The sequence below is a fragment of the Rissa tridactyla genome, chromosome 2 (assembly GCF_028500815.1).
Source record: "Rissa tridactyla isolate bRisTri1 chromosome 2, bRisTri1.patW.cur.20221130, whole genome shotgun sequence".
Lineage (NCBI taxonomy): Eukaryota > Metazoa > Chordata > Aves > Charadriiformes > Laridae > Rissa > Rissa tridactyla.
The window spans coordinates 125,884,370-125,898,814 of NC_071467.1; the positions used below are offsets into that span (position 1 = coordinate 125,884,370).

Sequence of the window (14,445 nt, forward strand, 5' to 3'; positions counted from 1 at the left end):
CTGTGCAAAATCTTGCGCATGGAAAAATCTATCACCTTGAGCTCAGAATTATGTCATCCTACTGCATTTACGTAGCAGGAATGTACAATGTAACTCCACAGCAGTATGGACAGGAGCAATAGCTAAGAGTTGTGCTGGCTGTATGCATGCGAAAAAAAATTATCCAGGAGAGTTTTCATGTAATTCTGTCTCTGTTGAAAGATCTGTGAAAAAGCTCTTCTGTAAAACTTTAAGAAACTAGAGCTACCCAGGGTAATTCCAGGGTGAGCCCAGGCTTATCAAAGGATTTTGTGTTCCAGAATACCTGATACCCGACCTGCTGTCAGGTGGTGGGCACTTGGTACCTGCCTTGTTGTTCCCGTACTCTGACCATCCCTACTGCTCTCCCTCCCTGGACTAACCCGTACCTATGGTGTACACGTGGCAGTCTAAACCTGAATTGGGAAAATTATTAGACTAAAACAATAGGAAAACAAAAATAGAGAAGAGAAATACCCTCGTGTTTGAAGGTGGCTCAGTTAAGAAGTCTGTGTCCCTGCACATGGAGGCTACACCTGCTTTCATGGACATCCAAGAAAAAGAGAAAGGTGAGGGCGGGCAAGAGATTGGAAAAGGATAAAAAAACCGGTTAATTACCCTTGCTAGTAGGTAAGGGATTCGTGGCTGCAGTGAGGTAAAAAGGAGACTTTGGTTATTCAGGAGTCAAACATGTTTGGCTGGTGGCTGTGCAATAACAGTTGTGATTTTTTACTGTGAAGTTTCTTACGCATCTCTCTTGAAAATATATTACATACCTATGGTTTTCACAAATTCCTCATAGCCATAATACTGCCTGTGGAGATTATTTGAAAACAAACTTCAGGATGTCCTTTTTTCGCGTGTTTTTGCTACCACTGAGTCACTCTTAATGGGTACTTCAGCTCTGAAAATGAGTGCAGGAGGCTGTGCCACGGAAGAAAAATTGCTGTCTCCATTAGTGAATGTATTTGAGCCATCAAACTGCTGCTCTTTTCTTCTGTGTCAAAGCTCGTGGCTAAGTCATTTGATGTAAAGGAAAATAGTCTTCTGTACCACAGAAGAAATGCCTCTACTGGACAGTGGCACACAAAGCTGCAAAATTGATTTTGGTTATCGCTAGAGCTTCCGTGGCATTTCTTTCAGTTCAGGCAACTCTGTAAAAGCACTCCAGATGACAAAAGGGAGGAGTTGTGTTGAGGTCTGGGGAGTTCCTTTGGCTCCTTTCCAATGCACTACCAGTCCTGAAGTTGTTATTTATATTGAAGAACTGCGCTTGCTTTCAAAGCTCAGCTTTACTGCATTTAAAAGCTATTGAATCTTGTTTCCTGCACTTTGTTTACTTCATAACCCCTATACAAGAATCCATGATCTTGCCTGGGTAGCTTGCTTTTCTCTTCCAAGAAATAAATATATCTTTTTTTTTTTTTTTAAATTTATTTTTTAAATTCCCATGCTGGGTTGGGGCACAGTTCGTTGTAAAGAAGTACCCTGGTGCTTACACTGTGCCGGCAGTGTCTGCTCAGATCAGAGTTAAGCATGCTGTACTCGCTGTTACATAACCTCGCAAAAAGTGTCGATTCAGGGAAATTCTGCTGCCGTGAGAGAACGGGAGCATCGGGAATGTTCTCTCTCACTTAACGGAAATGTGGCTTTCGGTGACTAGCACATTTGAAAAACAGCAGATTGTGTGTATGCGCTCATTGACCGAGTCCAACTGGAACATGACGGTGATGTTGAGGGCAGCAGGTCCTGCTGTTTGCTGCAGCCCCGGGAGGATGGATGTGACTCCGGTAGCAGAAGGCTGGTACAGCATATGTCTGGCTGTTACCAGAAGGGATTTGCAGCCGGACAGTGTTTTGTTTTGAGTAACCTTTAGAAGACTGCTGCTGAAAAATTGCCAGGTTGGCCAAATGGATCAATTCCCGTCAGCGGGGGAGGCAGATGTTCATTTGGCTACGTCTGCTTCATTTGGCTGTGTGGGTCGTCCCACTGAATGGTGTGGGCTCCAAAGGACATACCTGTGCAGAAAGGAGGCAGGTGGGACAATGTGCACTGCGTCAGAAATTCTTTTCACCTCTTGGCATTACGGAAATGGCCTTGCCTTCTGGATGTGGTGGAGGGAGAGGTTGCTAGTCTCATTTTTCTACCTTTGCCAATTCTCACATAGCCCCTCTATTTCAGCTCTGAGGGATCCTGTTAACTACAGAATATTTCAAATTACTGTACCCTGCTATTAGCAGTAGCCAAAGCCTCCCCTCCCCTCCATATATTACTGTGGGAATACGCGTAAGAAAGTAAATTAAAGGTTGGGAAAGTCAATGTTGGCTGACTATCATTAGCCCTAGTTTCTCTAAGCAACATGTAACCATTCTCTGCCTTTTCGCCCACTTGAAGGGTCTGAGACTCCATAGAAAGCCTGTCTAGAAGTTGCTACAGATCTAAATGGTGTTAGCTAGATTTGCTTCTAGGTCATTCTCATTCAGCAGCATCCTCAGAGCAAGCTTTGCTTCTGTTGTTTCGATTTTCTCATCTGTGGCTTTAATCCAGTGCTCTTTCTTTAATCACATTCTATATATACTTGTCCTTTGAGTCCCCCAGCTCTCCCCCTCTCCCAGTTTAGGGTCTCAGTTGTTTGCACTGTTGCGCAGGAGACACTGTGAAAGATTTAATTTTGTCAATTGAGGTAAACAGACAGTAAAAACATATGCTGCAGCACAAAACGTTCTCTAATCGCTTATTTGACAAGTGCAGTTTAATTATTTAGCATAGCTTGTAAAAGTAATGAAGTCCTAGTAACATGAGACTTAACACTCTCCTATTAATTTTTCCCTGAGAGGTAGGAAAAGACTGCTTTATTTTTGTGTGCAAACTGAGAGCATGCAAACTAATGAGATTCAACTGAGAATACGTAAAAGGGGCTGGAACCTTTCAGTGCTTCTTAATAGTTTTGCTAATAGGTAGTAAATCCAAGAGCATCCCACAGTTAGACAAGATTCTGCCTGTGTTGGCAAACCAGAAGATGCCGTCTGATGCTTTGCCAAAACAAAACAGAGTTTTCTTGGCCCAGCTGTATTTTTATTGAATGTGTGACTTAGTAAGAGGAAAAGCTCTAAGTCACAGCCTTGTTGAAGAGGTATCATTCAAAATAATTTTCTGTAGCATGATAGATTTCATGTTGCTACAGAATAAATATTTAATCAGCGCTAATATTTTTGGTTCCCTCAGGCAGCATGAGATGTAGAAGTTCTGACTTTTTACTCAAGTAAGCGCAGATGCAGTCTAGCAGGAAGTTCAACGTAAAATCCATGTATATCCTAATGTATTTTTTTTCAAAAATGGATGTTAGGTGCAGCCAGCCAGGATTGATGGCTAATTTTATTCCTGACGTAGAAAAGTTTATCTCTAAGTTGAAAAGCCCCCCTCCTGCAAAAAAAGGAAAAGAACCCCAAAAGAAGACCATAAACCGAACTGCAAGCTGGCATGCCTGTTTGATTGATTTGAGTTGTATGGTGAACTGTGTCCATCAAAATTACATTGAAAGAAAGAGAAGAAACACAGCCTCAAATGCGTTGCTTTTCAGTCGCAAAGCTGCCTCAAGCACGCCAGCCCAACTGGTGACTGAAGGGGACTCTGCAGAGTCGCACTTACTGGTTAGTTTCTAATTCCTTGATCTTGTGTTATATACCGGGCTCTTTATCCAGGGGTTTCACTTGTGTAGTACGAAAGGATATTGTGCGCAGGGAATATTTCTTATCTGAGCTGCTCTGTGAAGAACAGCGGCAGAGCGTGGCCCTTGGAGGGCATGAGCTCTCTGTGGGCTTTGGGTACCGCTGAAGTTGGGGTGTGGTCGGGGGGGTCAGAGATGGCTTCCTACCACCGCCACAGCTCTCGTGATTCTCATCAAACGGGAGGATGGGAGACGAGGACTCCGGTTTCTTGCTCCTCCTGTGTTTCCACTTGGTATGATTTTGTTTGCAGAGGGAGCAAGGAAAGGACTAAATGGAGTCTGCTGTATTTTACCTTCAAGTGTGAACTGCTGACTGAGGCTCCTTCTGCTGCTTTCCCTTCCTACTCAAGAGTCAGTAAGAGCTCTTCCCCAGTACCATGACAGGCAGACCTGTATTTGTAATGAATCAGTCTTGAGACAGTCATCGTGCTTGCATTTAAGAAAACTTTCAGGACACATCTGCTCATTAATGCTCTCTTTCTTTTGATCTCTTAGAAACCTGTTTGCATCTTTCTAGCCATCAACATCTTTCATTGTCCTTTCGCAAATTAATTTAAAAACCAATCATGCTTTCTTTGATTTAATAACCACAGGAAAAAAACAAAAACAAAAATCAACACCACAGAGGTAAAGGTAAAATAATAAAATTTCAGGGAGGGGAATTGTACGTTCTGAACTTAGACCTGAAGTGCACGTGCACCTCACGTAAAGGCAGCAGGTTTCCGTAAAGGTCACCCAGAAACTAAGGAAAATGTTCTCTGCCACATTTGGCTGTCAACACGGAAAAGAAGTACTGAATTTTTGCTGACCGTGAGGATGTCATGTTAAAATGTGTCCTTTAGTTAGCGTAGATGTCTAGTACTTAGAGAGAATCCCATTGAGCAGTTACGACAAGTTTTGGCATTTCTGACTTCCTTTATATTAAGCTGCTGACCATACACACCATTAGTATCACTCCCTGGTTGGGGCTGATTCAGAGCGCCTTACTTTTCATGGTTTACAGAGCGGGTTTGTGAAATGTAAAGACATACAGGATAGTAAAAAAGTCAGTGTAGAGCCACTTTAAAATACAATGCCAGTACTAACCCATCAAGATCTCCCGATAAGTAGCCACAATGCAGATGTTCACCAGCTCTGAATTTCTTGTGACGTAGGAAGTAGTGTTTCTCTCTGGCCAAAACTGCATTTCTGAAAATGAACTGATAAGGAAAGCACTGAGATTGTGGGAAGAGCTCCAGCATGGCTGGCAGCAAACGGTAAGTGAAAATGACAGGGAGTGCTCGCTTCTTTCAGCAACCTGTCCTCAGTGGGAAAACGGCAGGCTGACCCTGGTGGGTTCCTGTTCTGCGCGGGTAGATTCGATGTTCCGTGTTTCCAAACGTTGTCTAAAGGTAAAGCTTTCACAAGGTAGGAAGAGACAGCAGTTAAATATGCGGTAAAATGTATTACCACTCATAATTCTCTTTAAATTTTATTATTCCTTGCTTCCTCAAAATAAAATTAAAACAGAACCTGCAGTGATTCCTTGTTCTTGCGGGATCCCAAATACTGGTTCTGACTGGCATAGTATCACACCCATTGTATCAAAACCTTTTAGAACCTCTGAACTTTTTCTGCCTTCCTTAGAATGCCAGTACAATTTGCTCCAGCTAATTCTTAAATTAAGTGGAAATTACACAAATAGGAGTTATTTGAAGCTGCAGAATGATTTTACGCTCATGCTTCTGCAATGAGCTGTAGCTGCACAGCTGACCAGAAAACAGTCCTTAATTCACAATTCCAGCCTGTTTTTCACTTCAGCGGCTTTTTAAACTTCCCTCTAGTCTTTACGCATCATTTTATGTGGTTTCGCTGAAATTCTGAGAAGAGAAGGGAAAATGAACCATGGACACGAAGAAATGTGCGAGGACAGATGAAGTGAGAGGTTTCGTGTAGGCGAGGGGCATGGAGAAAGCAGCGCTGTAAGAACGGTTTGATCAAAATGCTTGGGATGGTAAAGTGGCGTATAGGAAAAACTTGATGAGCTGAGAAAGAATGCATGTCTGTAGGAGAGATGCGTTTCATCGGACTGGAAGAGTCTTCCTCAAGGAGGGCAAGTGGCATCATTTTCCAAAGAAAGTGTCTGTGTTCTTTGGGAATTGCAAACTTGATCGAATAAACACTAGAAAATTCCCCTATAAAACCTGCTCTGCTGGAGGTGAGCACTCTCTGAGCAGAAAGCCTTTTCTACCTCTGTATTCTGACTTGCTTGAGACAGCTCCGTGAGTCTGGTTCAGACCATGGGTGAAACCATAAGGTATGTTTTCTCTCCTCTCTCTCTCTTTTTTCCCCTGAACGTTATTATACCGCAGCTTGGCTGCGTCCACATAGGGCTGGAGCAGACTGTGTTATAACTTGCTTTAGCCACCGCTGAATTTAACAGCTTTTGGCTTTGTAAGCAATGCCTTAGGAGAACTCTTGCTCATCTGCTCCCTGAGCCAAAGGAAAACTCCTCCAGTAGCTTTCCCAGTGTTTTCTCTGGCTGGAACACATAGTTACCAATTGCTAGGTGAAGATACACTATCTTTAATCATCTTTTATTTTTGTATTTTTGGTTTGTCCAGCTGACATACTCTTAAGACATCCGCTTTGACTAGAACGGTGAAAGCCCTTTCACAATGGATTATTTCTTTTTTTTTTCTTTTCCCTGTATCCCATGTAATGAAACTCTCCCACTGGTGGGAAAAATGCTTTTCCTTGATGTAAATGTGTGGCAAGTAGATGAATGCTGAACCAGTCAGTCACATTTCCCTGTTAAGCATACTTCTGCGAATATTTTTCATAACAAAAGGATTTATCTTTGGAATCTTGTTCAGAAATTTCTTTACGCGGGTTTCCTAGCCCTTCACGATTGCCTCTCAGGAAATCTGATCCTATTGGCATTTAATCCGTTGCTAGAAATGTGTCTACTGGGAACTTTTTAAATAGGATGGCAGTAAGCGTTTGGATGGTATTTTGCAAGTATAAATCACTAGCAGAAATTTGCATATTTATTTGTTGAATTTCAACTTCCACTTCAGGTTAGATGAGACATAAACAATTATACAGCACCTCTGGCAAAGAATTAGTCTAAAAAGCAAGTCAAAGCAACACTGAGAATTCAGAGGAAGATTTCTAAAGTTCTAGAAGTAACTGTGAAAGGCTTGCACATTTTATCTCCATAAATTTTATATAAAGTATGTTGTAGGCTTTTACTCTGATACATCTTCTTTTTTGTTTTACTCTAATATATCTTTGTGGAAAATATTAATGGCAGACACTGGTCAGAGGCAGGGACTCGGACCGCACCTTTGTCTGCATCGTTAAGGGAAAAAATGACCCTAATTTAATGCCAGCTAAAAGATTCTTTTTTTTGTTTTTTCCTTTTTGCCAGGGTCTGTGGATCAGTCTCTGCATTGCACTTTGTAACAGAGGCCCCAGATAAATGTGATCTGCCAGAAAGGTGTTAATAGGTTTTTCTGCAACTAGTTCAGGTGAGGCTGGTGCCGTCAGGTGAAGCGTGAGACACCCTGTACCGCCAGCCTGACCGGTGGTGGTACACTGTTAGAGATGTGGGGACATTTTCTGGTGAGAAACATCAGCAGTTTCAGACTTCATGGTGGTTTTATGATGATTCAAAGGAAAAAAAACCCCTCAGACTCACTGTCACTGATGTCCTAAATCAGTTTTAGGCCAAGGTCTGGCCAGGGCAGTAGGCGAGGTACGACAGCAAGCTTCGGTGACCTAACAGAGGAAATACCTGTTTGGATGTATTCTTGGCCTGCTTCATTTTAGGAAAATCACTGCGGAAATTATGAGAGAAAATTAATGTAATTAATTATAATTAGTATAGTGTTTATAGAGGATGCACGTTCCAAGATCTTTTAACAACAGTGAAGGAGACTTCGTAGCTTTCAGGAACTGTAGATTTACAGAAGCAATTAGATCACTTAGACCAACCTTGAGTGTCTTTTGAACTTGGCATTTACAGTCCATTTGCATCTTTGAAAATCCTCCCAGTTATTGACAATTACATTTGATGTCTGGATGCTTGTTTACATGAAAGCAGTCGGCATACTCTTTTTGTTTGTGTCTCAGTGTGCCTTATTTATTTAGCAGCATTGCTGGATTTTAAGTTCTGGAGATAAACCAAAGCATTAAGGGCACAAGGCTTTCCTGCAGTTCATTGCTTGTCCTTTCTTGCACGCGTGGATATGCAGGAAAGCCTTGCACTGAACGTGAACCTGATAGACTCCCAATTCTCAAAACAGAGTGCTATTTTTGTTATATAGTTAAAAAGTTCAGGTGACACTGTGCTTTGTACTCTGTTCCTATACATCTGCATGTCCTTTGAAGATCTGTCCTTATTATTTGTCTTATAAAATCTGTGTTGTTTCAAGGGAAAAAACCAATGAAGTGCAGTTTAGATTTTATGATCTATCTCCTTAATATGGTTTCACACTTTGATGGGAATAATCAAGGGTTGGAGTCTGTACTTTGATTTGCAAAAAGATATCCTTGTTAGATCCTTGAACTGTATTTTCTTTTCACCACATGCTTCTGCAACCATTTCCAATTCTGCAGTAATTTTCCAGTTACTCCAGTAATTACGTTCTGTATCTGAGGTTCATGTAAACTTTTTTTTTTTCCTCCTCCTATTTCACAAGCATGAGGAGTTATCTCTTAGTACCTATCCTCTTATCAGAAAAGGAAGATTACTCAAACTGGGCTTATTGATGTCTGACGTGAAATTCCTCCCACTACGTCTTTCATTTTCTGTTATTTAGGTAGGCATCCATTTTTCTTTAAGTTGTAGTAAAGGTTCACATACAAGAGTCCCTACCCTACATTGTAATTACTCTTTCTTCTTTTCCTTTCTCTGGTGGTCGCAGGACTTATTTGCAGTTCTCAGTGGATTAAATTTCTTGTAGCTGAAGGATATGAAGGAGGTTTTCTGCCTTTGGTCACAACTGAAACCTTTCACCTAAGAGAGCTTAGTATAGAGCGGGCAGATAACTGCCTTTCGGATGTGGCCAAAAATTTAAAAAGTCAGTGTCCAGAGGAAGAGAGCATTTAATGAAAATTTAGAATCTGGATGGGTTTTGTCTGGGCTGCTTTTTTTTTCCTTGAAGGCAGAGGCAAGGAAGGATGTGCAGTGATGCAGCACTGAATGAAGGATAGCAGAGAAGACACTGAGACTGAATGCAGGAACAGAAGGAGGTTTACTTTCTATACTGTTACTTGGTAGGATCTATTTTTACATAGAAATGTCACCTGACAGAAGTCAGGAGAGAATATTGAGGTAGTTTTGATGCAGCTAGAGGCAGGGAGCTAAAGAGATGAGGGAAGAGAAGCAGCAGCTGAGGTGATCTGAATGCAGAGCTGTACATAAAAATAGTAGTTGGAAGGGAGAGGTCTTTGAGGAAGCTGACCACAGATCCATGTGGCTATAATCACAGTGTAGAGGCTGGCACTAATTGGTACTGGAGAAATCAAGTGAAAGACTGATTTGTTATGATGGAGAACTCAGGAGAAAATGGATAAACAGATGACACCAAAGAACAAGAGTGGCACCAAAAAAAAGGAGGGTAAGGTGGAGATAACTAGAGACTTGAGGCTGGGGAGGAACAAGGATGCCATTAAAGAACTGGGGAGAGAAATTAGAAGATAGTTGGGCAGCAACAGGGGAAGAAGGAAAAAAAAAAACCATGAAGATCTGGGATAGCTAGTGATATGAGGAAGACTCAGATGTGTGTGTCTCAAGACTCCTTTTCTTTAGGTGGAAAGACACATCCATCAGCAGAGCTTAGCTAGGGGAAAGAGCTGTGTTTTATTTTCCAGGAGCAAAGAAACACTGTACGACCGTAAAGCTGAAAACGGTCCTGACAAAGTAACTTGAGACAAAGATCTCAGCATCCCTGTTGGAACAAAACAAAGATTAATATTTCAAGCCAGAGAAGAGTCTTCTAAAAGCTCTAAAAGCTGTGGCTGGTGTGGTATTAGTAGAATTATTTTGATCTCTGAGAAGGAAGGTGAGAGAATGACTAATGAAGATCTGCAAAGAGTCATGAAGAACTCTGGCTCATGCAGGCATCAAGAGGTCTTCATGCAATGGGCATGTCTGTGCTAGTAAATTGAATGGTGCTAGGAAGCATTCCCAGGCCCTGGAAATCGATTGTCTCTACTGTTAACTGTCCCTTGGTTTATATTACAGGAACTCACCTGAACTGTTCCCAGGTAAAGTATGAAAGTTATCTTGGGATTATTCCCAGTAGGCAGTTTGGAAGCAGCCACCCAGTTTTGGAGGGTGAGAGAGTTTAATAGCATGGCACCTCTCTGTGCCAGTTGGCCTCAACAGTCTCTAGCTTGTTTATTTTTCATGTAGAAATACAGCTGTAAATGGCTCAGTAGATGCAATCCCTAGGAAACTTAGGACACCGACTGTCTTGGGTGCAAGCTGTGACAGGCAGTGAATATCATTTCTTCTTAAAAAAGATTACTGAACAGAGATGTTGATGTGCTCTCTCAGATTTTGTTTTGATATAACATGAGGACATTATAGAATAGTTGGTTATACAAAATAAGGTTGAATGAAGCATGCATTTGTTTCCATTAAAATTTATACAAGCATAAGGAAAAGTAGATCCATAAATAAGGCACTTTCTCACAGAAGAGTAGGCTGTGAAATTAAGGAAACAAGGTATTGAGGTTGGTAGCTAGTTAAGTTGTCTGGACTAAAAAGCCTAGACATTTAAAAGTAGAGAAAACATTTTAAAAAGTACTTGAAACTTATGTCAAAACAAGGCAAATCTCCAGACCTAAATGGATAAGTCATGCAGACCTTGGAAAGATAAATATGGACCTAGAATGGAATAGGGGTAATGTGAAGGCGATGGAGGCATGGAAATTTTAAGCTCATTGAAGAAAAATGTACAAAATGAAGTGTCATGTGTTGCACTGTATGTAATTCTGGGGTTTGAATTCAAGAACAATTTGAACTAGAACAGGACAAGAAAGAAAAGCATTTCTGAGAGCCTATATTTTACCAGAATAGGCTAGCAAAGTAAAACCTGGGGCATGATAAGATAGTTCTTAATAAATACATCAGGGAAGGGACTGCTAGAGAGGAAGGCTAGCTAATTAAGCCAAACAGTGTTGACACATGAACAAAGCTAATAACGGATTTCAATTTTAGCAGAAAGCAGTCAATTGACTCTGAAACTACGTTAGATCATCCAGGTTACCAAAGAAGCAGCATGCATCTTAACCCGCGTTTTCTAAATGGGTTCATGAATGTGATCTGTTCTTAACCAGGCGTGCAGTCGGTGTTTTCTGAGGAACTTCAGAGATGTACAAGAGGAGTTGCGCTTTCCTTTCAAAAGCCTTAGCCTCTGAAGAGCCAAATGCAACATTTTTTGAAAGGATGGTGAAGGGTATTTCAGCGGTTCTCCTCCAGCATGTTGCCAGTCTTTCATCAGTTATCCCACTCAGGGATCCTTTCCTCTTCAGTTCTGCCCTTTATTTAGATTTGCTCTGTCGTGAGTTGATGTTGTGGAAGTTCTTCATGGCCCTGCCATCACAGGTGCCGCGCTGGTGTCCTGAATGAGATCAAGTGTTCAGCTCTCTGGGAGATCAGGCACACACAGAAGTTTAGCTGAAAGAGCTTATCTCCAGGCAATGTAAGTTGTGTCAGACTGTGTCAAACTGTTGCATTAGATTTTTCGTGGTGTGCTGCGTTGCTTGAGCAGAATTTCATGGAGAGCATTCAAAACGTGTATCAGTGTGATGTTGGGAAATATTTTGTTTATACGTGGCTGGACTTGAATGTGAGGTGATAATAATAACCCCAGATTGTGACATAAATTAGTTTTAATGTCTTTTTTATTTCTGTTGGCCTTTACATGTTTCTATAAATACTGTGTAGTTGAATGAATACCAGACCAATGAATGTGGAAGCCTGCCTGTCAGCGTCTCAAAGGGAACGTTTTCAAATATAAATAGCCTTAAAAGTATAAATAGCAAGATCTCTATACTGTATTTATCACTGACCACTTTCTTTTTTCCTTTCGTTGCATCTCTCATTTTATTTTTAGTGATGCTTACTTAAAATAGTTTCCCTGCTTTCCTGTTGGAGATTAGAAGGCCACTCTGGAATCCAAGGGATTTCTCAGCCACGTGGTGAGGAGAGTGTTCCTTACTTGAGCAGTGTGAGCTTGAAGTCTTCTCTGTCCAGGCCTTCTTTACTGAAGCATCAGCATAAAGTGAAACACATTTCACCCCAGCTTTGTCTGTTTGGTTGATTTCACGTACATATTTTTGAGTCGGTTTCAAAAAGTTATTCCAGCATTGTTTGGGACATCCAGTTCTTCTTACACTGGTGTTATTCCATGTCCCCCAGAGTTTGTAGCTCTGGTTTTAGCTAATTTACAGGAGTCAATACTCTTCACTAATGTACTACATTGGCAGCCACAACATTTTTTAAAAACTGTTTTTTTAGTCCCACAAATTCTAGAATGTGCGTATGCTAGTGATCACCTCAGCTGCACATCAAGTAATGTGAACAGGTTAAAGTTTTGATGACCCTTGAGCCTTAGCTTGTCTTCGCTGTTGCAACCACAGCCTACTTTCCACTTATCAGTTGTGTTGTTACATCTTTTTCCTCTTTTGTGTGTGTTAATAAATAAATAAATAAATTTAAAGTAGGGTTGAATATAGCACGAGCCACACTGCTATTCGGAAGGGTTTGCAGGCCAATGCTGATCTTCCAACACTACTTGCTTGAAGAGGCCGCAAATGCATCACTTGCTTGTTTTCTCCTAAATTATTTCAAAAAAGGCGAATAAGTCTCAGCAAGGACCAGCTGGTTATCTATACATTGCTTTAGCCATTTCTGCCTCAAAATGGCAGGGCAAGATGAAGGAGTTATGTGGGAGCTTCACACACGAGTGATGTTTACCAGACAGCAGTGGGGTTCAGCCCAGTAGCTGGGAGTGAGGATCCACGCTGGAGCATTCCTAGAAGAGGGAGGTATGAAGGACATTGGGATCTTGGAGCACAGCAGGACTGTGCCTGCTGCTCGTAGCTCTGCTGCACGGTCTCAGGACATAGGGACTGAGCCAGCAGCAGCTCCTGATGAGCATGAGACCAAGTGCAGGGTCACCCAGATTCCTTACTGGGGTGCTTTGGAGGTGTCATTGGGGTCTAAGGTTGCCACGGGAGCATCCGCTGTGCCCCGTGGCTGCTTGGACACTGTGACTGGATGGTGTACAAATGCAGTTATTTGAGCCACTGTTGGTTCCTTGTATCTCTGACTGCATGCTTTGGTCTCAGCCTGAAGCGCTGCCATGAGAAGGAAGAGGAAGGAAGCAAGATGGCAAGTCTTATGGCAGAGAAGTAGGAAGCAAGTGGACCGGTTTGTGTCCACACCACCGGCAGCCAACAGGTTCACTGGCACTTCAGTGGCAGCAGCGGTTCCCTCTCGTACCAAGAGAAATGCCTTCTCCCGCCTCACCTTACCCCAGCAGCCAGGAGGTACGTCTGTACGGGTGGATGAGCCGTGCCCAGTGTGAACCTCAGCCATGCCAAGGTCTTTGCTTCTCTTTCTTGCGGTGTTGGTGGAGTCCCAAGAGCAGTGGATCTGGGAGCAAAAAGTCTTTGGGATGAGAGGTGACGTTCCTGTCTCTGCCCGAACCTTTGCTACTGTAGTCACCCCCACGAGACCGCTTGTAGCTTGATCCTCTTGCAGCTGTGGAGAGGCAGAGAAAGGAGCAGGAATGTGTTCTGCAGCTGCCTTTGAGAAGTGCAGGAGGCATTGCCTTTAGTGGGTTAGGAAGTCCCTGAAATGGCCAGCGGCTGCTCGTAGACTGAAGCTGTTTTCCTGCCCTCATCAGGGGGGAATATTTTCCCTGCCAGTAGGCTGTCGTGGAGGTGCCTCGGCTTTACATCTGAGCAGATTGCTAATGCATCCAGGCAATGACAGGTAAAATGGTCTGTGTTCATCCAGCTCTGAGACTTCGGGGAATCGTGGAATCATTTAATCATCGATCTTTATATTTAGGCTTCAAGGCATGCCAGCGTCTGCGAGCTTTTTGTTAGTTTTAAATGCAATTTGTGTAGTTTTATTTTTATACAGTGCCTTGGGATGCTTACTGTAGAAGGCTCTTAAAATAGGCGTAACTTAATGTGCTGTTCAGACTTCTCATTAATCTGCTTGTCTTCACTCGTACCCAGAGGTAAAATACAAAGCCTACAGAGTGAGGAGTTTGGAATAAAATGATAGAAAATGGGGCTCTGAAATAAAGACATTTAGCACTGAGGACTCAGACTAGCGGTGGAGGAAGCAGAACAGGATGTTCAGAAAGTCCAAGCCCTTTGGCATGAGTTGAGGAGCTTGGAAAATAAGCAGGGCCACAGTGAATTTGTGAAACAATGTTTGTCTTCCTAAACTGAATGCTGGAAAGCATCCATTTCACACTTCGCCTTTGCCAGCGCCCTGATATCTATTGTAGCACTCATCTTCTAGCCTCTTTATTTTCAGAGAAATAGTTGATTTTGTGTTTAGAAGTTATTTGTGCTTCCTGCTTTCTTGTGGTGCTAACATGATCGCGTTGTGGCTACGGGACTAAACTCTGGAGTCTTAGTCCTCAGTCCTGCTGTACCGCCCGGTTTCCAATGCTTCTATT

At 42.3% G+C, this 14,445-nt stretch overlaps 1 protein-coding gene across 8 annotated transcripts in view; it reads left to right on the plus strand.

The window, feature by feature from the left end:
* The window catches only part of THRB (thyroid hormone receptor beta), a 177,180-nt gene that overhangs the window by 49,812 nt on the left and 112,923 nt on the right, over nucleotides 1-14,445 (plus strand). The window contains exon 2 of one of the 8 annotated variants that reach the window (XM_054190829.1): nucleotides 13,094-13,294. The exons of the other annotated variants lie outside the window; for them this stretch is intronic. The gene's annotated coding sequence lies outside the window, so the exon portion shown is untranslated. The remainder of the gene's footprint in view (nucleotides 1-13,093; nucleotides 13,295-14,445) is intronic. 8 annotated transcript variants of the gene reach the window in all.